General features: G+C 37.4%; 1 protein-coding gene across 4 annotated transcripts in view; it reads left to right on the top strand.

The window, feature by feature from the left end:
- The window catches only part of LIFR (LIF receptor subunit alpha), a 99,848-nt gene that overhangs the window by 2,557 nt on the left and 76,488 nt on the right, over nt 1-20,803 (top strand). Inside the window, exon 1 of one of the 4 annotated variants that reach the window (XM_081315696.1) lies at nt 11,267-11,363. The exons of 2 other annotated variants lie outside the window; for them this stretch is intronic. The gene's annotated coding sequence lies outside the window, so the exon portion shown is untranslated. Of the gene's footprint in view, nt 1-11,266; nt 11,364-20,051; nt 20,100-20,803 lie in introns of those variants that run through there. One more of the 4 variants, XM_081315698.1, reaches the window with a different exon arrangement.

Below are 20,803 nucleotides of genomic sequence, written 5' to 3'. Positions count from 1 at the left end.
GCTTAGAAAATAGCTTTGGTAGGGGAAAAGAAACATACTATAATAAGTAGCATTGTGGGAAGCTCCTTAAAGTAGCATGTGTGGCTTTGTGGCCTGGGAAAATGTGGATTAAAGGAAAGTTATTCCTGACAACATATAGGCCCGCATGCATTGTAAAATATTTTTTTAAAATATCTGTTTACTTGATCCTAATTGACCTTTGTAACTTGGGGCACTAAGGAACATTCTAGATGGCTAAAGACTGAATATTTTGCGGCTGGCCATGCTCAGCTAACTGTTTTGTGAGAATGCCTGCAACATTCAGAAATGTATTGTGGATTGGACATTGGCTTTGCATTAGGAAAATGTGGATTGAGGGCGCGGGGACCTTTTAAACCATAGTGTATATGTTGAATATATTTTTCTAAGTTATCAAAGAAAAACATTTCCTAATCTACTCTCCCAAATTAATGCTTGAAATTAAATTCCTCATAGCCATGCTATAGAAGTGGAAAGGGTCTATTGTTATGTATGTAGTATTCCTATAACTGTCTGAAGACATTTTTATTAAAATCATGTTGACGACAAGCTTGTTTAAGTTGGATTTACATATGCAGAACAGTGGATTATGTCAAATAGGATTATTGGTAGATCTTATCTGAATCCTGTTCAATATAATTCTTTTCAATATTTTGGAATATATTAAGATAATAGTTAATATATTTTTTCTTTTTCATTTTTCTGAAAAAATAGGCAAACTAAAAATGTAGCACCCTGGGAAGATTCCCCCCCCCACCAAAACACTATTGATCCCCCCCCCCGGGTTTTCTTAAAAATGATGCTTTCTATAACTTCATTTGCACTGATATAGTTTTAGCTGTCTATCTTCTCACTTCTGTCTCTGAATACAAGACTGAAAATGCCAACATCTGCAAACTCTGTCATAGTTCTCAATAGACTAATGCAGTAGAGATGTTAACAGAATTTGTAGAAATTATCTTTAATGCAAGTTGTCTTAATGTTAAACTTTTAATAATTTCATGGGCTGTCCATATAGTTTTGACAGCAGTATATAAAAATGGTTTACACTTTCCTTTTTAAAGAATATTTGTACCAATCTTCTAACAATTGTAAAATATAATAGAAAAGGGGTATGGAAAATGATTCAGATCTAAAATGTTATGAGGCACTGGTGAGGGATGGACAAAGCAGAAAATTAATGGGCATCTAGAAATGAAATTTTAAAGCTGGAAAAAATATTCCACATACTGCTGTTTTTATATGATTTCTGCACCTTTTCCTTTAATTGTGCCTGGTGCCCTTCTTACCCTAAAGTTCCAATTGTATTGGCTGATGCTGCTTATTGATTAAGAGAAAAATCTGTTTGGATCCTGGGATCCAGGATTCTGGGATTTTTAAACATACATTTCCTCAGCTTTGTTTTGTTTTTCATTCTATAGGAAATTCTTTATTCTCTCTCATGGCAGCTTGCAGACTTGCTAAAATATCCATATGTTCCTTAGCAGTTCTGCCATATGTAGAAAACTATTAGGGGCCAAGCCAATCATCTGTTTAGTTCGGTATTTTTCAGATTAGCTGGAACAGTCTCAAGCAAACGATTAAATCAGGGAGCTTTTGCAAAGCATATGCCACTGCTTAGTCATCCTCTCGGTATAAATCTTAAGAACACTTATTTGGTGAATTACACAGCATCGATCATATAACACTACTTTTGTGTGCCTGATAATTTATAAAAGCATACAAGACCCAAATGCCAATTGTTTTAAAGAATAGATCTCATTTTCTTTTTAAAATCATTTTCCCATTTAGTCTCTTGATTTCTATAATGTGTATCATGGTGGCATTTTTAATATTCTCTTGCGCTTTGTAGAGCTGGAATGTACTTGAAGGTTAATAAGTCCTGCAGTTTTTCCTCATTCCTTCTCATGGCCTCTACATTGTTAGGCTGCTGCTTTCTTTTTGTACAAAACTACTTTGTGTCCTTTTTGCAGAGAAATATACAACATTTTTTTTATGAATTCCATGTTCTCTTTCCTTCCGATGAGCTTTCCATGAACCTTTTAACTATCTTACTAATTTCTACAGTGCAAATAATGCTTTTAGCGCTGAGGAGATAAAGTGCATTGAATTCACAATTTGTACTAACTATATAGAAAGGCCTGGGGGGGTGGGGGGTGTCATTTGCTTTTCACTCTAAACCTAACCCTAGTGATTTGCTCCAAGTGGATTTTAAAGTGCAGATTTCCTGTTGTATCTGTCCTGATTTTCTTTGGATGTGCTGGATTTTATCTGGAAATCAATGATCAACACATCTGGAGCTTACTAGAGTAGTTTGGGAGATGCTGAATTTGGTTCTCTGCCCAATGAAACTTAATCCACAGTAAAATGGGCAGCCTTGATAGCCTTGTGATTCAGACAGCCTTTTTAGTTAATATTACAGTGAATGTTCTTTCCAGTGAAGATTAGTGACAGAAGAATGTAATTTAAACACAAACTGTAAGAATGGCTTAGTCAAAGGATTCAATTCAGCAATCGGCAATCACGGCATATGCTGCCTTGGCCCTAATATGGGAACCTTTTTTCAAAGTGTTTCAGAAGTTCTGTGAGAGTTTGGAGGTGGGAAAGAATTGGAGGCAAGAAAGAAGGGGATTACATGTGAAAAGGAGATAAATGTTCCATCCCAATTGCAACTGGACATTCTCTCTTTCTGCTTCAGTCCTGCCTAATCATCCTGTATGTGGGAATGACCTTAGGAGAAAGCCACAGACTGGACAACCAGCATGTAAAAGTATCTCACTCCACAGAAGCACCTGAGGAGGAGGGGGAGAGAGCATATGAGAAGCATTTAAGAAAAGGGAATCCCCAGTTTTTGGAGAATAAAAGAAGTGGGGAGAAATACTTTGTCTTGCAACCTTGGCAACTTTAAGATTTGCTGGCTGAGGAATTCTGGGAGTTGAAGTCCACAAGTCTTAAAGTTATCAAGGTTGGAGACCCCTGTTCTAGTTCAACCACTTGCTAAATAGGATACCCTATACCAGGGGTAGGCAACCTCGGCTCTTTTATGACTCATGGACTTCAACTCCCAGAATTCCTGAGTCAGCATCTGACTCAGGAATTCTGGGAGTTGAAGTCCATGAGTCATAAAAGAGCTGAGGTTGCCTACCCCTGCCCTATACCATTGCTTTATTTTTATGTTATGTATCTTGTTTCAAGGTTCTTATCTCTCCCAGTGTGACTATATGCTTCGCACAAAATACTGTTGTATGAAAGTTCTGTTTATCAGGCTGCCATCTCTTTCTCCCCTCCACAAGGCATATAATATGGTTAGAGCTGGTGTTGCTTGTTGTCCTTCTTGTCTGAACTCTGCTGAAGGGCTAACTCATCCCTTGAAAAATGGTTCTTAATAAAAGTCACAAAATAATTGCCCATTTGCATTTTATGTGGAGTCCAAACATTGAAAAAAAAAACAACCCTATATTTTGACAGAGAATCCCTCTGATATTATTAAAAGCTATTTTGTGTGTGCCTTTAAGTCAGTATTGACTTCCTGGTGACTGCCTGGATAGGTCTCTGCAGTTTTCTCGCCAACATTTCAGAAGAGGTTTGCCATCGCCTTCATCCAGGAGCTATGGTCACCCAGCTTTATTTGTGCCCAAGGTAGGATTAGAACTCATAGTCTCCCATTTTTTAGCTTGGTGCCTTAACCACTGTACACCACAGTAATTCTCAAAGGTGAAATACCTGTCTTTAAAAAAAAAGGTCTTCACTATGTATCTAACCTACCAGAGTACTTGATTTTTGTAGTGGCCTAATGTGTTTACACACCAAAAATTAAACGGATTTAAGTTGGAGGAAGGGCCATTATAACTATGAATGACAAGATTTTGTTTCAGAGTTCTCTATGAACCAACCCAGTGGGGGCACGTTTTGAGTTGATAGCTTTGGAGAATGGTTTTAGCAGCATTGTGGATCTTGCTTGGGATTGTGCCATGGGATAGACGCAATTTATCACTGCATGACGGAAGAATTGAGAATACACATGTTGAAAATAAGCATGGGCACACATGCTTAAGTTATGTTTGGAAACTGGTAGAGTAGAACTCCATATTTTTGCCCTTGGATTTTTCTTTTCTTAGTGCTGGAGGTAATGAAAAAGACCAGTGAGGAGCAATATACTGGATCAAAAAATAATCTGGTTTAAATAACATGCTAATCCAGATTTTCTTAACCCATCATTTTGAAATAAACTGCAAGTGGTCAGGCTAAGTTAGTCCAAACATACTATATATTAGTGCTCATGGGAAGCAAACTGATGGGGTTAGAAAACCATGGTTTTGAGCAAGCAACCACAAAATGGTTGTTTGCTCTATCTCTGTGCTATATCTAGTGGTTTTCTGTATTTGTTTTTCAAACCAGATCTGGTAGCCTTACTTTTAGTGCAATCATGTCCTACAAATTGCAGTGTCAAGCTATGTTTCTCAACCTTAACTTTAAGATATGGCTGCATCTTAGCTGGAGAATTTGGGGAGTTGAAGTCTACCTTTCTTACAGTTGCTAAGGTTGAGAAACTCTGGTATAAAGTACATTCAGGAGACATATTTTCCCAAGTAAACAATATTAGAATTGCAGCCTGTTGGAAAGAAGTCATCTAATTCTCTATTTTCTCAAAGTTCTTTAGTTCTCAAAGTTTGCCTCTTATTGGGGTTACTATTACTGGAAAGTTCAATTTATTTTACTAGAATCACTCTGGTAATTCTCCTTAGCATGGAGAATTGCATACAGCCTCATTGTATAACATATTTTTTCCCTAGCAGACAGAAAGTTGGCTGCTGTTGATAGTTGGATTATAAATAACTTTGGGGGTGGGGAGGAGAAAACACTGATATGCCAATTAAGATATATCAGCGTGTTTTAAGAAAAAGGAAGCACTGACAATTATGGAACAATCATGCATGTACTAACCCCATGTGATTTATTTTAAACATTTTACCACATAAAGCCAGATATACTGTATCTTGCCTATCTTTCTGTCTATGTGAATAACCATAAAAGGTAAAGGTAAAGGTTCCCCCGCACATGCGTGCTAGTCGTTTCCAACTCTAGGGGCTGGTGCTCATCTCCGTTTAAAGCCGAAGAGCCAGCGCTTGTCCAAGGATGTCTCCGTGGTCATGTGGCCGGCATGACTAGATGCCAAAGGCGCACGGAACGCTGTTACCTTCCCACCGTAGTGGCCCTTATTTTTCTACTTGCATTTTTACGTGCTTTCGAACTGCTAGGTTGGCAGAAGCTGGGACGAGTAACAGGCGCTCACTCTGCTACGTGGCACTCAGGATTCGACCCGCCAAACTGCTGACCTGATCAACAAGCTCAGCGTCGTAACCCACTGAGCCACCCACTGTGAATAACCGTAGTGAAGGACAATTTTGCCAACCTCTGAAGATTCCAAGCCAAACTTTAGTTGCAAGATAGGAGGAACATGTTAATGAGTACTTTTGTCTTGAGAAGCCTGGGAATTTTTTTTCCAAAGCCAGTGCTGTGATATTTTGGGAGTATTTTGTAAAGGAGTGGCTTTATAATGCAGTGGTGTGAATACTGAATGCAATGCTTTCCCCTGGAAGGGTGCTTTGGCTTCCTCTGTTGCCAAGTTTTCAACAATGACAAAAGTCAGTGGGAAGCAGCACGTAGGTGATTATTCATCTCATTTAAAAATAGCTCAACCTATTAGAAGGACCTCTATTTTAATAGAAAGAGTGCTTCAGTATTAATAAATTCCTCCTATGACTTCCTTGTTAAACACCGAATAATAGATTTGCAATAAGGTATGCATGTTATTGTCTGTAAATGTACTGAATTTATCTGAAACGAAGATGAGTGTCTACAGATGGATTCAGATTTGGAATCTTTTCTTATGTTTATTTGGTAGTAAGTTATTCTGAGCTGAATGGTACATCTAGGTAAGGATCCTGGCAAGTCTAACTTCCAAAATGTAAGGTAGCATCTGCAGCCATAGAATTTAGCGGGATGGAAATTGAGGTCTCTTGGCCCCAAGGCAAACATTTAGAAGAGACCACCCACCCCATCATTAGTCATCATTTAAAGAGCTAGGTGTGAGTGAGCAGGCCTGTTTGGGTGTCTGGAGCTTGGACCCATGTGTTGCTCTGAGGGATGAGTGGCACCTGCAAAGGGGGGGGGACTCTGGTGTTTTTTTGGGAGCGGGGAGGTGAGGTGGGCAGAGCAGTGTTGACGGGTTGCTACTAGATCTTGGCTGCAGGAATCTGAACCACCATTAGATGCAGCAGAGTTAGAATTTTCTGTATGTCATTGTTGTCATCAGAATGCACTGCTGATCAGAAAGGGTAGACTGGAAAGAAGGAAATTTTGTTGTAATTTTAGAGAGGGTAAGATATCAGTGTACGTACTTGTAACTGCTGTTAAGATCAGAAGCTGCTTCTTTATAACCTCTCATTATCCCATCCCATCCCATCCCATTCCATCCTTTTCTATTTCTTCCTTTGCATTTTTCCTTTACTTATTATTTTTCTTTACATTCCTTTTCATTTTAAAATGTGAAATGCTTTTTTATTTTTTTAAAAGTTTCTTTGATAAAATTTTTAGAAGAGGATGCACTGCTGCTTATATGTTCACCCATAACCCAGTTCTACCAGCTGCCTAGACCAAGATTTAGGTTCCTGTCTGAGTGCACACAGGCTCCACAACCAAGTTTGTTTTAATGACTGAAGTCCAAGTGGGTTTTCCTTTATCTGCAAACCGCAAGGTAGCCACCACTCCTTGATTATATTAGTGTAGCTGGATTTGAAATATCTAATATAATCGCCACACACACTACACATTTTGTGTGTGTGTTTTATGTTTATGTTTTTAAAATAACTCTGAACTTGGATGTATATATGTGGAAGATTGGACTATGAACAACTCTACTTTACAAAAGATATATAGAAGTACTTGTAAAAGCGATGCAAACTCAGGAAATATCACTAAAGAATTATTATTTCTCATTTCCAATGCTCCTTAACTTTCTGTGTTTCTGCTATCGCAAGAGTTAGTAGGTCTGTTTAAAAAACTGTGTGATGAAATGGTTACAATACCTCTTCTGAAAAAAGTTGGCCTTGTTAAAGAAAAGCAAAATACAATATGAGAACAGGAAGGAATCTGTAGCAATTAATGTATATCATCAAACTGTGATGCGTGGATGTAACTGTTAAGTCACCTTAAGAGGAGGCAAGGTTGGAACTAGACCAACAGTGGAGAAACATTGTTCTCTTTAAAGACCAATTCATTTGGCTAGAGCGATTAATTTAGTTGTAGCAGAATGAGTCATATCTTATTGTTTCCACAGTTATGAGCTGTGGATTTGCTGGGCACACAATGCCTGTCCTGAAAGTTATCAGTTGGGAACATCTGTCTGAACATATTCGCACATTTGAGCATAGAACAACTCAAAGAAGTGCTGCAAGATTGGAAGGCATGGAGAGAACCTGGCCCCTAGAACTGCCAAGAGTCAGACATGACTGAATGGATAACATCATCCTCATTGACACATAACAGTTTTCTCAGTGTGGCATCTTCCAGATGCATCCTTGCTGCATCCTCTGTGATTTCCAATCAATATTCAGGCTGTTGTCCAGGACATCTGAAATGGGAACGGGAATGTGAAGAATCTAGTTTTATAGAAATATCAGGAAAAAAATATTTCAAATAAATAATGGATTGTATTGGGATTGTCAGAATAATGCTTTCATAATGGAACAATTGTTGGGAAAGTTCAAATGATTTCAGACACATGAAGTAAAATTCCAATCCAGTGGAAGAGAATACCTGTACCTCAGGGTTTTGCTATGAAGTCCATGGTGCTCTCTGAGCTTAGTTTTTTGCTCGTGGGTATTTCAATACCCAACTAGGTAATATCAGTGCTACAGAGTATGGGGTTTGCTGGGGGTTTTTTCTGGCAGTGTTGGTGGGGATGTGGTTTTCTCCTTGGTAGTTTCTTGATTAGAATATTGTTTTCTGTTTGATTTGTTTGTCTGGTGTTAATCCCTGCTTATCAGGTTGCTGGGTACTGGAAAGGATGTGTTCTGTTTGTTTCTTACACAATGGTGTGTAAATGTGTTTATTTCTATATGTCTATTGATGTGTCTGATTTGTCTGAGTTTCAAGCTTTCAGGAATTTCCTAGCGGATACACAAACACACACATGCACAGCTGAAGATCAAGGCACACTCCCACGCTGTGAACCTGCTCTTTCAGATTAATGCAGTACAATTGTCCAAAACAAACTGCATTTACAGTCAAACCATTCCAAAATGATGTACAATATTTGTATAAAACCAGAAATTCCTGTTGCAGATACTTGGATTAATTTGGGAATGTCCTCAATAGATTTTTTTTAGAGTAGAACACTATCTCTTACATAAGTGAAAGTGGGGGAGCAGGGAGGGGAACAGCCAAGGACAATGCTATCAGGCTTGTACTCTTGATACTGTTCTGAATGAAACTCTTCTGAATGGATCAATAAGATTGATAAGGAATAAGGTGAAGGTTAATTGTGAAGGTTAGTGATATGAAGGGTGTGTATAGAACTTACCTCTTCTTTTAAGAAGATAAATCATTTATCTAGCTGAAGTATCAGTAGTGGGGAAGGCTGTTGCCTCACTGATTGATTTATTCAATTGCAGATAGACATCTGGGATGATTTCTCTTTGTCTTCTCCTATCAGCACACCCCAAGGAAACTTTTCTAAACTTTTATTGACTTTTTTTTTAACCTAAAATAGTGTTCCTTATCCTTATGTCCTCTGAATGTGTTGATTGACCCATGCTGGCTGAAGATAATGACAAGTTTAGTTAAATAACTTCTTTTTGGAGGATTCTAGGTCACAGAATTGAGAGGTGTATTTTTTACATGTTGTTTCTGATTAAAGCAAAGGAGAGAGAAAGGTACTTGTTGATTGTAATTGTTAGTACAATTCTAAGCTTTTTCTTTAGTACATTTCTAATTTTTTCTTTTAGAAAATGTGTTTTGTATGCATTATGGAGCTGGACCGTAGAAAGAAACAAATATCTGAACTGATCAGAGAAATTTGGCAGTTTTCCACCAGCTTCTCTCAAACTGGAATTCTTTGCATAGCTCACATGCTGAATAAAATTATACACAGATTCTCAAGACAAATTCCATAGCTTCTTTTAGCATTTTATTCAATTTATTTGAATCATAAGTATGGTTGACCTATTTTTAATATATACTTTACATCATCTCTACAGAGAATCTGGCTTTTAGGTGTACATGTGATTATACCAAAGTGATAGGATAACAAAATCCTTAAAAACAACATTGAATTTCTGACTTAGCACATTAAGCTAATGGCAACTGCTTTGAAATGTTGGTCTTCTCTTTGCAGGTGTTCCCGATAGGTGAGCTTTGGGCAAACATTTGTTGACTTGAGCCTGCATTCAGAAGTAAACAATACAATTGATGTTCTATAAAGCATATGTTTTGGCCCTTAAAACTATTCTCTTGAGGATAAGATAACCATGTTTTTCCTTAGCAGTATTGAAATATATCCTTTGACCACAGGGACAAATATCTTTTTCTCCAGTCTCCAAAGTTGCTGATTATTGTCAAAAATCATTGGGATAGGACCCCAAACAAAGAGCACATGAGAAAAAAAAAATCCATGTGATGCTTCTATATGAGACACAGCTGTATCCAGTTTACACTGATGCCTTCAGCTGTTGTAAGACTGACTACTTCTGTCCAATCCCAAGTCTGTGTATGGTTTGAAATAACCTAACAGCATAAAACTACAAGCCAAAATTTGTACCGTACAGTACTGTTATATTTTAGAGGACTTCTTTTTTGTTGTTAAATGATTCCAAAGATTATATTTTGTAAGTAGCCTGGAGCAATTTGAGAGTAAGCTATATATAAATAAAATAATTAAAACTGAAACTAGAGAGAATTCATGATGCTGATTCTTGTTCAATAACTATATGCACTTCATATATACACTTCATTATAGCTGAAGAAGTTTCTTTAATGAGAAGCAAAAAGAAAAAACAAAACGAAGTCCAGTTGCCTCGTGGAAAAGCATCTTTGGGATATATGCACTTCACTTCTAAAGTGTGGCAAGTTACACATGCCTGAGTTGTGGTACCTCTCCACTTCTCTTCCTATTCCAGCAGGAGCTGGAGATCACTTGGTGTGATGTACAGCACTGCATCTATCATAGCTATTCATTTTTTGATGCCTTCTCATGTCACTTTGCATAGAAATTCTGGGAATTGAAGTCTAAAACATCTGGATAGAATAGAATAGAATAGAATAGAATAGAATAGAATAGAATAGAATAGAATAGAATAGAATAGAATAGAATAGAATAGAATAGAATAGAATAGAATAGAATAGAATAGAATCTGGAAGTGACCTTGGAGGTCTTCTAGTCCAGCCCCCTCCTCAAGCAGGAGAACAGACAAGTGACTGTCTAGACCAGGGGTGTCAAACTGCCAGCCTGCGGGCCAAACGCATCAAAACGAAACCATGCAATGGGGAAAAAGCTCCAATATGTCACACAGCGTCACATGACGTTGTGAGTTTGACATGTCTGGTCTAGACTCTAGCCTCTTCTTAAAAGTCTCCAGTGATGGAGCGCCCACGATTTCTGAAAGCAAGCTGGTTAATTGTCCTCAATGTCAGGAAGTTTCTCCTTAATTCCAGGTTCCTTCTCTCTTTGATCAGTTTCCAACCATTGTTTCTTGTCCTGCCCTCTGGTGCTTTGAAGAATAATGTGACCCCCTCTTCTTTGTGGCTGGCCCTCAAATACTTGACTCATGTCTCCCATATTTCTTTTTTTCTTTAGACTAGCCAAACCCAAGTCCTGCAACTGCTCTTCATATTAGGCTCCAGGCCTTTGATCATCTTAGTTGCTCTTCTCTGAATTTTTTCCATATCATCTTTTTTGTGATATGGTGACCAAAATTGGCTGCAGTATTCCAGGTGTGGTCTTACTAGGGTTTTATAAAGTGGTACTAATACTTTGCGTGATCTTGATTCTATGCCTCTGTTTATACAACCCAGGATTGTATTAGCTTTTTTGGCTGCTGTAGAACACTGCTGGTTCATAGTCAAATGATTGTCCACTAGGACTCCAAGATCCCTCTCACAGTTACTGTTTTTAAGCTGAAGTATATTGCATATTTTATAAAATATATTTTAATGACATTTTTTATATTTCTAGATTCTAAGAAGGAAGATTGAAGGGGGCAAGGAGAAGTAGAAAGAGAACAGAGGGCCCAGGATTGTCCCATGGTCCTAGTGAAGTATAGATGGACTTTCATCTTTCTGCATAGGTTGTGGCAAAACCACTTTTGTGGATTACTTATTTACAACAGAAAATCATAGTTGACTTCTGTGTTAAGTTGGCAAGCCAGTTTATTCACCCAATTAACTCAGGAGATGCTTCATTTACTTCTATTGTGCTTTTGTAGGTCAGCCAAATCCACTCAGATAACTCTTACTTTGTGCTACCCTTTAGTGTTCATTTGAATTTTTGTGGCCCAGGTATAGCAGCCATCACTGAAGGAACAGTTCATATATTATACTGAGATGTGGTTTAATGTGTTATAATTAAAGTTTGAAGTACAGTATAGTTCTTTATTCTTGTAGAGTTAGGTGACTTCTAAATTGTTAATTAAATTAAACTAAACCTGAAAAGCTTGATGTTCACAATAAAGTAAAAACAAACCTCCAAATCTTGCATTATAGATTAAGATAAATGTAAATGAATATAATCCCTTTCTCATTTATGCATATTTTTTCCCCTCGTTCTTCCAGTAGTAATATAATGACATATTATTGTTGGTCAATTGCTATATTATACAGATAAGATCATTAGTGATAATATGTGCAAATAGAGCATTATACTGTAACAAGAACAAAACTGTAGAATATCAGATCCATGGTATAAATTGTCTCTTGCTCTGGCAGGGAATTGGAATAGTACTGATACTCCAGATTTTTAAAAACTTTCTTTTTTAAATAGAACATACATGCAATCATGTTTTTGTGAATGGGAGATTGTGGTCATTGAACACCCAGTTAGCTGAAAGCGGCTTTAAAGTTGAAACCATGAGAATCATTTACGGGAAGTAAATTGATTTCCTAGTCTTTTACGGATTCCTGAAAGCACAAATCTATACATTCTCCTTAAATTATGCTTAAAATCAGCATCATCTCCTAAACTTTGACCGTGATGTTTACTGATTCTCATCTTGAAGGCCTGGATCAATTGCCCTAAACAGTAATTTCCATGTAACTTTATTGGGTATGTCAGTAATGCAGTGATTTCAAAATATGAAGTGTTGCCCTTCCTGGGAATTGGAGAGAATTTACAGGATGGGAGGGGAAAAAGAAATAAAGTTCCAGGAAGTGAGAGCATCTTTGGTCTCAATGGGGAAATGATATAGCATTAACTTAATTGCTTGGCTATCCATTGACCTGCACAAAGGCAGAGAATGTTCTTGGTCTTCTGACTGCAGCATCTCTTTCTTCACTTTCCTCCTTTTATTCACTTTACCCTTGATCTTTGGCTCATGTTGCTTCCCTCTTTCGCAATGTCACTTCTCTGCACATCAACTTTGCAAAGGCAAAGTTAGTTGCAATATACTTCAGCATGTTGTGGTTATTACACATGTATTGATTGAGAATACATATCATAAACTAAGTTTGAATTATTGAATGTTCTGCACAAATATAGAGTTTAAGTTTGGTTGCTGGTGATGAGAAAAGTTACACACACACACACACACACACACACACACACACACACACACACACACACACACATATATATATAAGTAAATAAATTTGGATTGCTGACAAAGAATTAAAGGGAGACTGATATAGCTATTTCAAGCTTCTTTGCTCTCAATCAGTCAGCCACACCCTTCCGAGATTCAAACCTGGGCTGCTTTGGATGTTAGGCTGTTGTTTTAACCTCTAGGCCACAGGCTCTTTCTCACTTTGTCAGCTGCATTAGGGAGGGAAGAGACGAGGGGAGGAGATATGTCTTGAGTGTTTTGAACACCTCATCGACCCAAATATGGGCAAACTCTTTTGCCTATATCAGCCCAAACTGGGGCCATCCACAGGCGGCAGTCGCAACTGAGACAGTTGTTTATATTAAATAAATTTGGATTGCTGACAAAGAATTAAAGGGAGACTGATATCGCTATTTCAAGCTTCTTTGCTCTCATCAGTCACCCACACCTAGTTTGGGCTGATACAGGCAAAAGATTTCGCCCATATTTGGATCAACGAGGTGCTGAAAACACTCAAGACATATACATATATACATATATAAATATGCATATGCATATACATACACACACACACACACACACACTATAGAGATTAAAGCATTTTTTGTGAGAAAAATTGGATGGTTAAGAGTAATGAGGGCAAAATTGACATGCCATGATGTTTTGAAGTCAAGGCGCAAGCCTTGGCAGTACCCCTATTCAGAATGGTCGAGATTGTGGGGCGTGGGGGTGGGGGTGGAATAGAGAATTTCTTCTCTTTGTTTGGGGGAGGTGACAACCAACAGAATCAAGTTAGGCATTTTCTGAATTTTTTACATGGCAATCCCAAAGGTTCATCATCACTGGTATAGAGACCATAGAAGTATAGTACGGTTTAAGTATAGCCTGAATTCAAAGTGGCCAGTTAAGAAAAAAAACTATTTTGAGGTAGTTTGATTATATGACTGAGGATCAAACTGCAGGAAAAAGGAAGAGTGAGGACAGGTCATGAGGAAGGGCAAGACTGAGAAACTTATGTTTGGATGGAATTAGATTCTCAAAAAGGAGAAAAGTCAGGCGATAAAAGAACAAACACATGAAGTGGTAGGTGGACATTATGAAAAGAAGAATGGTTCACAAATATCAAAAGGTATGAATATTGCTGTTCTAAGCTAATCTTACCGATGATTCCTTTTCTTATCCTGTGTAATGGATATTTAATGTACATATGCTAATTCACCTGGTAGAAAATATGTACTTTGGGTAGATTAGAGACACTCTCTCTCTCTCTCTCTCTCTCTCTCTCTCTCTCTCTCTCTCTCTCTCTCTCTCTCTCTCTCTCTCTCTGTGTGTGTGTCTCTGTCTCTCTCTCTCTCTCTCTCTCTCTGTGTGTGATTGATTTTCAGTTATATATTAATGTTTAAGAATATATTTAATATAAGAATAGGACACTCTGCCTGGATTCAGTGTAGGCTGTTCAGGATTGTGGATGAATTGTATGCAGTGGAAATGGCTTTTGGATTCCTATGCTCATAGGTTCATAGAATTCAAGGAGATTCACTTTTAGCAAATGTATGGGCACAATTGCACTCTAAATAACACACTTGGCAAATGGATAGTTTGCCAGAGTATGCAATGCACTCTTCATATACTATGGTATTTGCAAATGGTGCTTCAGCCTAATGTTTTTTTCTGGTGGTAAATGCATTTCGGAAGTGTGCCTCCATTTTGGTCTTTGAGATATATTAGCATTTATTCTTCTATACCATATCATTATAACAGATGCATTTATCATTCAGGAATCAGGGGCATGAAAACCATGTTGACTTTTAAGTGCTGCTCAGGACAATATTCATAACAGAAAACATACTCTAAGAATTGCATTAGCCATTAAGAACACAGTATTGTTTTCTTTTGCCATTTTAATCAGAATCTGAAAGACTGTGAATCAATTGTTAAAATAATGAATCTTTAGAAACTTTGTTTTAGACCTATGTCATGCAATTCTAGCTATGTTTCTTTGGAATAAGCCTGAATTGAGTAGGAATATCTGAATAGCTTTCATTTGTTGCTGCACCTAAGTACAAGAAAACCATACCTAAGAAGGTATTAGGTTTACCAATATTACTATTCTGAACTAACTGTAAGCTTAATTCTTTTTTCTGATATGATATCTTGTTCCCTACCTCTTAATTCTGTGTTTTAAAAGGATTTTATTTTCTTTTGACCCACTATTTGCCTGCATATGAAGGATGGACAATGGACTAAAAATATTTATTTATTTATTTATTTTAATTCCATTTATATCCCGCCCTTCTCCGAAGACTCAGGGCGGGATATAAATGGAATTAAAATAAATAAACCTTCATAGCGCAGGATGGGGGGAACAGGCAAAAACAGATGAAAATTGTTAAAAAGATGGTTTTCAGGTATTCTGCAACATACTCTTGAGTCTTTTTCTCTTTGTAGTTGGTGGTGTTTGGAATTGTAATCTACCACACGTCTGAAGAGAGTTATGTCAGAGAAGGTTAATTTAGAAACGATCTACCAATGATTCTGGTTCAGTTCATAACTGGTATTAAATGTGGTGATAAGAAAGAACCATTTCACAGTTTGCCAAGTGTAGTCTATAAACCAGAGATTTGTACTGATTCCTTTGAACAAATCTGTGTTAACCATTACAGAATAGCATAACATGAAACAAGCCATCACAAAAATGTTATCAGATTAAATTTCAATTTCCTCTAAATTCCTGTGGCAAGATCAACAAGTTTTATAAAATGAAATGCAGAAATCTGTTCAGGTTTTAAATTTGCATTTACATTTTTCATGAGGAAGGGGCCAAATTAGTTAGAGATGAAGTGTTGGATGGATACGGGATATTGATATGGAATTTTCCCCTTTTGCATTTCTGAGAGGATTTTGTGGGATCTTTATCTTGTTTCAGGATCTCCGCTATGTATTTTAAGTCTTTCCCATTTTAAAATAACAGGAAACCCCATTTCAGCAGAGGTGGCTCTGAAGGCTGTAACAGCCCTAGTCTAGAACTTAGGACAAAGTGCAAACTTTGCCAGTTTGTGGTTTATTCCAGAAACCATAGTTGGGTTTTATATTTGATACTTTTCACAGGGATGAATAACAGATCAGTTACCCTAATCCTTTAAAGTAGCCAGAGAGAGCTTTTAATTGCAGTGTTAACAAACCCACAACTGTCTCAGTCTTCTCAATTGTGAGGTTTCCTTTTCTTGCTGAAAAAAATTCACAAAAGAAATATTTTTAGCTGAATTTTAGTTTTTATTTACTTAGAAATAATTAGTTTTCTGTGAATGTGTATGCCTATCCATGTTTGGATTTAAGAAATGAACTTAAATATTCTTAGATCTTTGTTTGATGTGACTAGGATTGCCCAAGAGGCTGAGTCTAACAAGCCATAACTTATCCTGAGATATGAAGCTTAAATAGTTGCCCACTGCTCTGAAGCTTTTTTTTTTCAAATGGAAAATCCCACATCTTTCTTTTCCCCAGAAATAACAGTAACGACACATTCTAAAGAAACAGCTAGGAACACCACAACATAGAAAAGGATGGAGAAAACAGACAAAAGCAAATGTGTCAGAACCATTTAAGACAGATTGCTTGATTTAGGGGGAAAAAGGATTGTGAAAATTCAAGTTTGTATCCACTCAGAGTATTCTTGATCAGAGTTCCTCTTTCTCAGCTCAACAGAGAAAGGAAGTCTTCTTCAGCTCCTGAAAGAAAGTGGGATATAAATGTAATAAATATTGCAAATTTTTCTGAAGTCTCCCTTCAAATACTTTTATAGTTTCTTTACATTTCTTATTCACTCTTAAACTTTTGCTAAATTTGCATGTAATTTTTTCCTTGTGGAGCAAACAAAAATTGGCTTACATGCCGATCTCCATTGCGTCTGCCATTTTGTCTTTGCAATGAGTCTGTGAAGTAGTCAAAACTGAGATTGCTAATTCTATTTAATTCTAATTCTGATTCTGATTCTAATTCTCTGTTGTACTTTTTAAAAAATATATCACTACAGGAGATAAGCCATGGGATCTCAGAGTAATTTGCAATATTGGAGATATATTGTTTTGGGGGGGAGATCATTTTTTTAAAACATTGTAAATGTCAAAATGTAAATTGAACAATGTCTAATGGAATTATCACCCTATGTCCTTGTAACTGGTGCAACAAAAGGACATTTGCTGCCTTTATCTGTACAGCATTTCCTATGTCCAGTGATTTTGCATTTTTAGTGTGTATAGTGTATCGCAGACATGTCAAACACAAGGCCCGGGGGGCCAGATCCGGCCCGTGAAGTGGTTTCATGTGGCCCGCAAAGCCATCCTGGAAACAGTGAGGGAATGGCTCCCACTGCCTTGGCCCTGGCCCGGAGACCCTCCTTCTGCCAGAGACCCTCAGATCTGTCCCACTCCTGCCCAGGCTCCCATAGGCACCCTTGATGTGAACCATGTAGAGCTGGCCATGCTCACCCAGTAGGCCATACGCACTTTAGCCACGCCCACCCAGTAGACCACGCCCACCCTGGCCATTCCCACCCGGCCCCCTGAGGGCAACCGCAATGCTGATGCGGCCCTCAATGAAATTGAGTTTGACACCCCTGGTGTATGGCAACTTTCTAATAACACAGACCAGTTTAAAAATCCTTATTGCAATATATTGTGATGAAATACAAGCTAGGTTTTATTTCAAGCTCATCAAATATGTAAATTTTGGATTTTCCAAAAATTGTTATTCCTTTAAAAAAAGTAAAAAAGATAAAACATGTTTTATATAAACTGTAGAATGATCTATATATCTTATACGCACTTAAACTGTATTTGGATTCCATCTCCCAGATAATGTTATCTGGGAGTGTTAAGAAAAGATGAGTAAATGAATTATAATTATATTCCATACCTTGGGAGGTGCCTTCAGTAATGTCTAAGTTTGTTACAGTATGAATAAATGTAACACAAATTAGAATTTAGAGGATAAATTTAGGCCATGATTTTGTGTGGCTTATTCTTCAAAGTGGGCCACCATTCTAATTTTTATTTTTAATGTCTTGTTTTTAATCCTGTTTTGCTTAATATATAAAAGTTGATTCTGAAGAAAATTAACTCTGACTCTTACCAATTGCTTGGCTTCTCTGCTCCAACTGAAAATTCTTCCTGGCAGTGGAAACTTCAAGTACTGGAAGTATCCAGTCTTGCAAAATTTATAGAACTGGACCCAAGTGGCTTTTCAAAATCACCTTCTTTGAAATATTTCTAAAGTAATGACCCATTCATCAGACTGGCAGGATTTCTTTTTTAGTCCTTCCCTAGAATTATGACACTCGCCAGATACAATAGTTTGATTTGGGCATAGTGAAAATATATGCTTAATTCTCTGACTAATAAGTTAGATATGGCATTAATTATAGTTCTGATTTGTTGCTATTCCTAAAGGAAAGCATTTGTGGCAAAACAAAGTGTTTATGTGCATATGCCTTTGAGTCAATGTTGACTCCTGATGACTGCCTGGACAAAGCCTGCAATTTTCTTGGTAACGTTTTGGAAGTGGTTTCCATTGCCTCCTTCCTATGGCCCAGAGAGAGCGTCTGGTCCAAAATCACTTGGTTGGCTTCATGCCTAAGGCAGAACTAGAATTCACCATCTCTTATTTTTAGTTTGGTACCTTAACCACTACATCAAACTGATTCTCTCAGATGATTACTAGAGCTAGTACTTCATCCAGTTGGAAAATATCAGAGCCTTTCAAAAGCAGGATTAAATCAGTTCCAAAAGAACTAGGAGACACATGTTTGCCAGGAATATGGTAGCTTTGAAAAAGGGAATGCCTGAATCAATGATCTTGGAATTCATCTTGAAACTCATTTAATATGCCAAGAAGTTTAAGAAAGTTTGGCAGAAGAAATAATCCTCTAAAGAAACTCTGTATTTAAATGCAAGAATCTTATCCTTGACTCTTCTGCCCAGCAAGTGTGTTTGGACCAGAAGTCATCAACTATCTGCCAATTGAAATCTAGTGCAGGGGTCTTCAACCTTGGTTACTTTACAACTTGTGGACTTCAATTCCCAGAATTCCTCAGCCAGCATGGTTGGCTGAGGAATTCTGGGAGTTGAAGTCCATAAGTCATAAAGTGGCCAAGTCTGGGGACCTCTGATCTAGTGCATCTGGAAGTTATGAGATAAGGGAAAGTTCACATATTGCTTTCTGGAATTTATAAAGTTCCTTGTACAGTACAGAAGCTAGAAAACACCAGTCTGGGGAAGATGGAAAAATTCAATTGCTGAACCAAAATACTGTATTATTGATAATGATAAAGTTAATTAAGTGTCAGCCTGTTCAGAAAGACTCACTAATGTTTCCAAGCAGGCCATAGATTTTTTCTTTTGGTTCTTTCTTTTCTTAGCAGTGATTTAGTAAGTGTTTTGTCCCCATGTTTTGGTTCAAGAAAAGATTTTCAGAGTGTTAGGAGTTGTGATGGGAAAGCAGTACAGGATCACAGAAGTGTCTTAAGCGATTGACCAAGCTAATGTTTTGTCTTATTGCCAAATCCTTCAGTTTCTTTCATCTCTCTGACCCGCTTGGATTATTACATAGAAAAACAAAGTCTAGAATTGCCCCACAATTATGAATGTCTTACCGAAATAAGCCAGTCACAAGGACTGTGGACCTTCTGCTATCTCCTTTCTGTCTCTTCTCCAATCTTAGTAGCAGTTGCTTGCATGTCAGTCCCGCCTGCCCCAGGGATTGTAGATGATTTCCTATCATTGCTGTGATTAGTTCTTATCAATTCTTTGTCGGATACAAATCCTATGACGTGGATTAGTTATTTCAATACATAGGAAGCTAGATGGAAGATAAAGACAATATTGGTCAAACAAGGAATTACTGAGTAAAATATTAAATCTGGCTTGATTATCACTACTATTATTATTTTGTTTTCTTTGGGAGCAAATTTTGTTCAATATCTAGGGAACCAGTTTAGCTAAGTTTATTTCTTAAAACTTTAAATTTATCAACTGGGTGAATTCTCTTTTATTACAAAAATCACAGAATGCATGTCTAAAAGAGTTTCTACTCTACTCTTTGTTCACTGCAGGGATCCATTAAACATTCTCAGATGGTGGGTATCCTGCCCATTAAAAAAAGAGAAGAAAATGATTGCTTAATGTGTCATAGTGTGGCAATTTTTTGCATTGACAGAGCAGTATTCTAAGCGTCACCTTTTATATTTGATTGCAAAATGGCAACTATGAAGTAAGCATTCCTCAACACCTGATTTTGCATTAAACAATTGTGATAAGGTTTGTCGGTGTTGCTTTAACACAATGTAGAAAGCAAGCCAATTTGGTTTGTAAGTTGTGATTTATGGTTAGCATCAATGTGTGAAACCAAGGATTTATTTTAAGTGATCTAAACTTAAGAATTGTTAAGAGTGGTTAACAGAAATGTTTTAGTGTGGGATTGCTTTTAGCATTGGATTTTGGTTTTTTTTCTAGTTGACAACTACTTAAATATGAGCCAGCAGCATGGTGCAGCTGCCAAAAAAAATTTCAATGCAGTCCAAGGCTGCATCAACAAAGAGATAGTATCAAGATTGGGGGTCCCTGGCATTCTGGTTGTTTTCTTGCAGACATTTCATTACCCAAACTAGGTAACATCATCAGTGCTAATATCAAGATGACATGAAATGTTAGTACTGCTTTATAATGCTTTGGTAAGACCACATTTGGAATAGTGTGTCCAGTTTTGGTCAACACAATATTAAAAAGATGCTGAGACTCTAGAAAGAATACAGAGAAGAGCAACAAAAGATGATCAGGGGACTGGAGGAAGAACGGTTCTGGAATTGGGTATGTCTAGTCTAACAAGAGAAGGACGGAGTAAGGGTGACATGCTAGCAGTGTTCCAATATTTGAGGGGCTGTTGCAGAGAAGAGAGGGGATCAACCTATTCTCTAA

The sequence above is a fragment of the Vipera berus genome (assembly GCF_964194415.1).
Source record: "Vipera berus genome assembly, chromosome: 2".
NCBI lineage: Eukaryota > Metazoa > Chordata > Lepidosauria > Squamata > Viperidae > Vipera > Vipera berus.
Note: the sequence above shows the minus strand (reverse complement) of the source record. Positions and strands in the feature narration are given on the sequence as shown.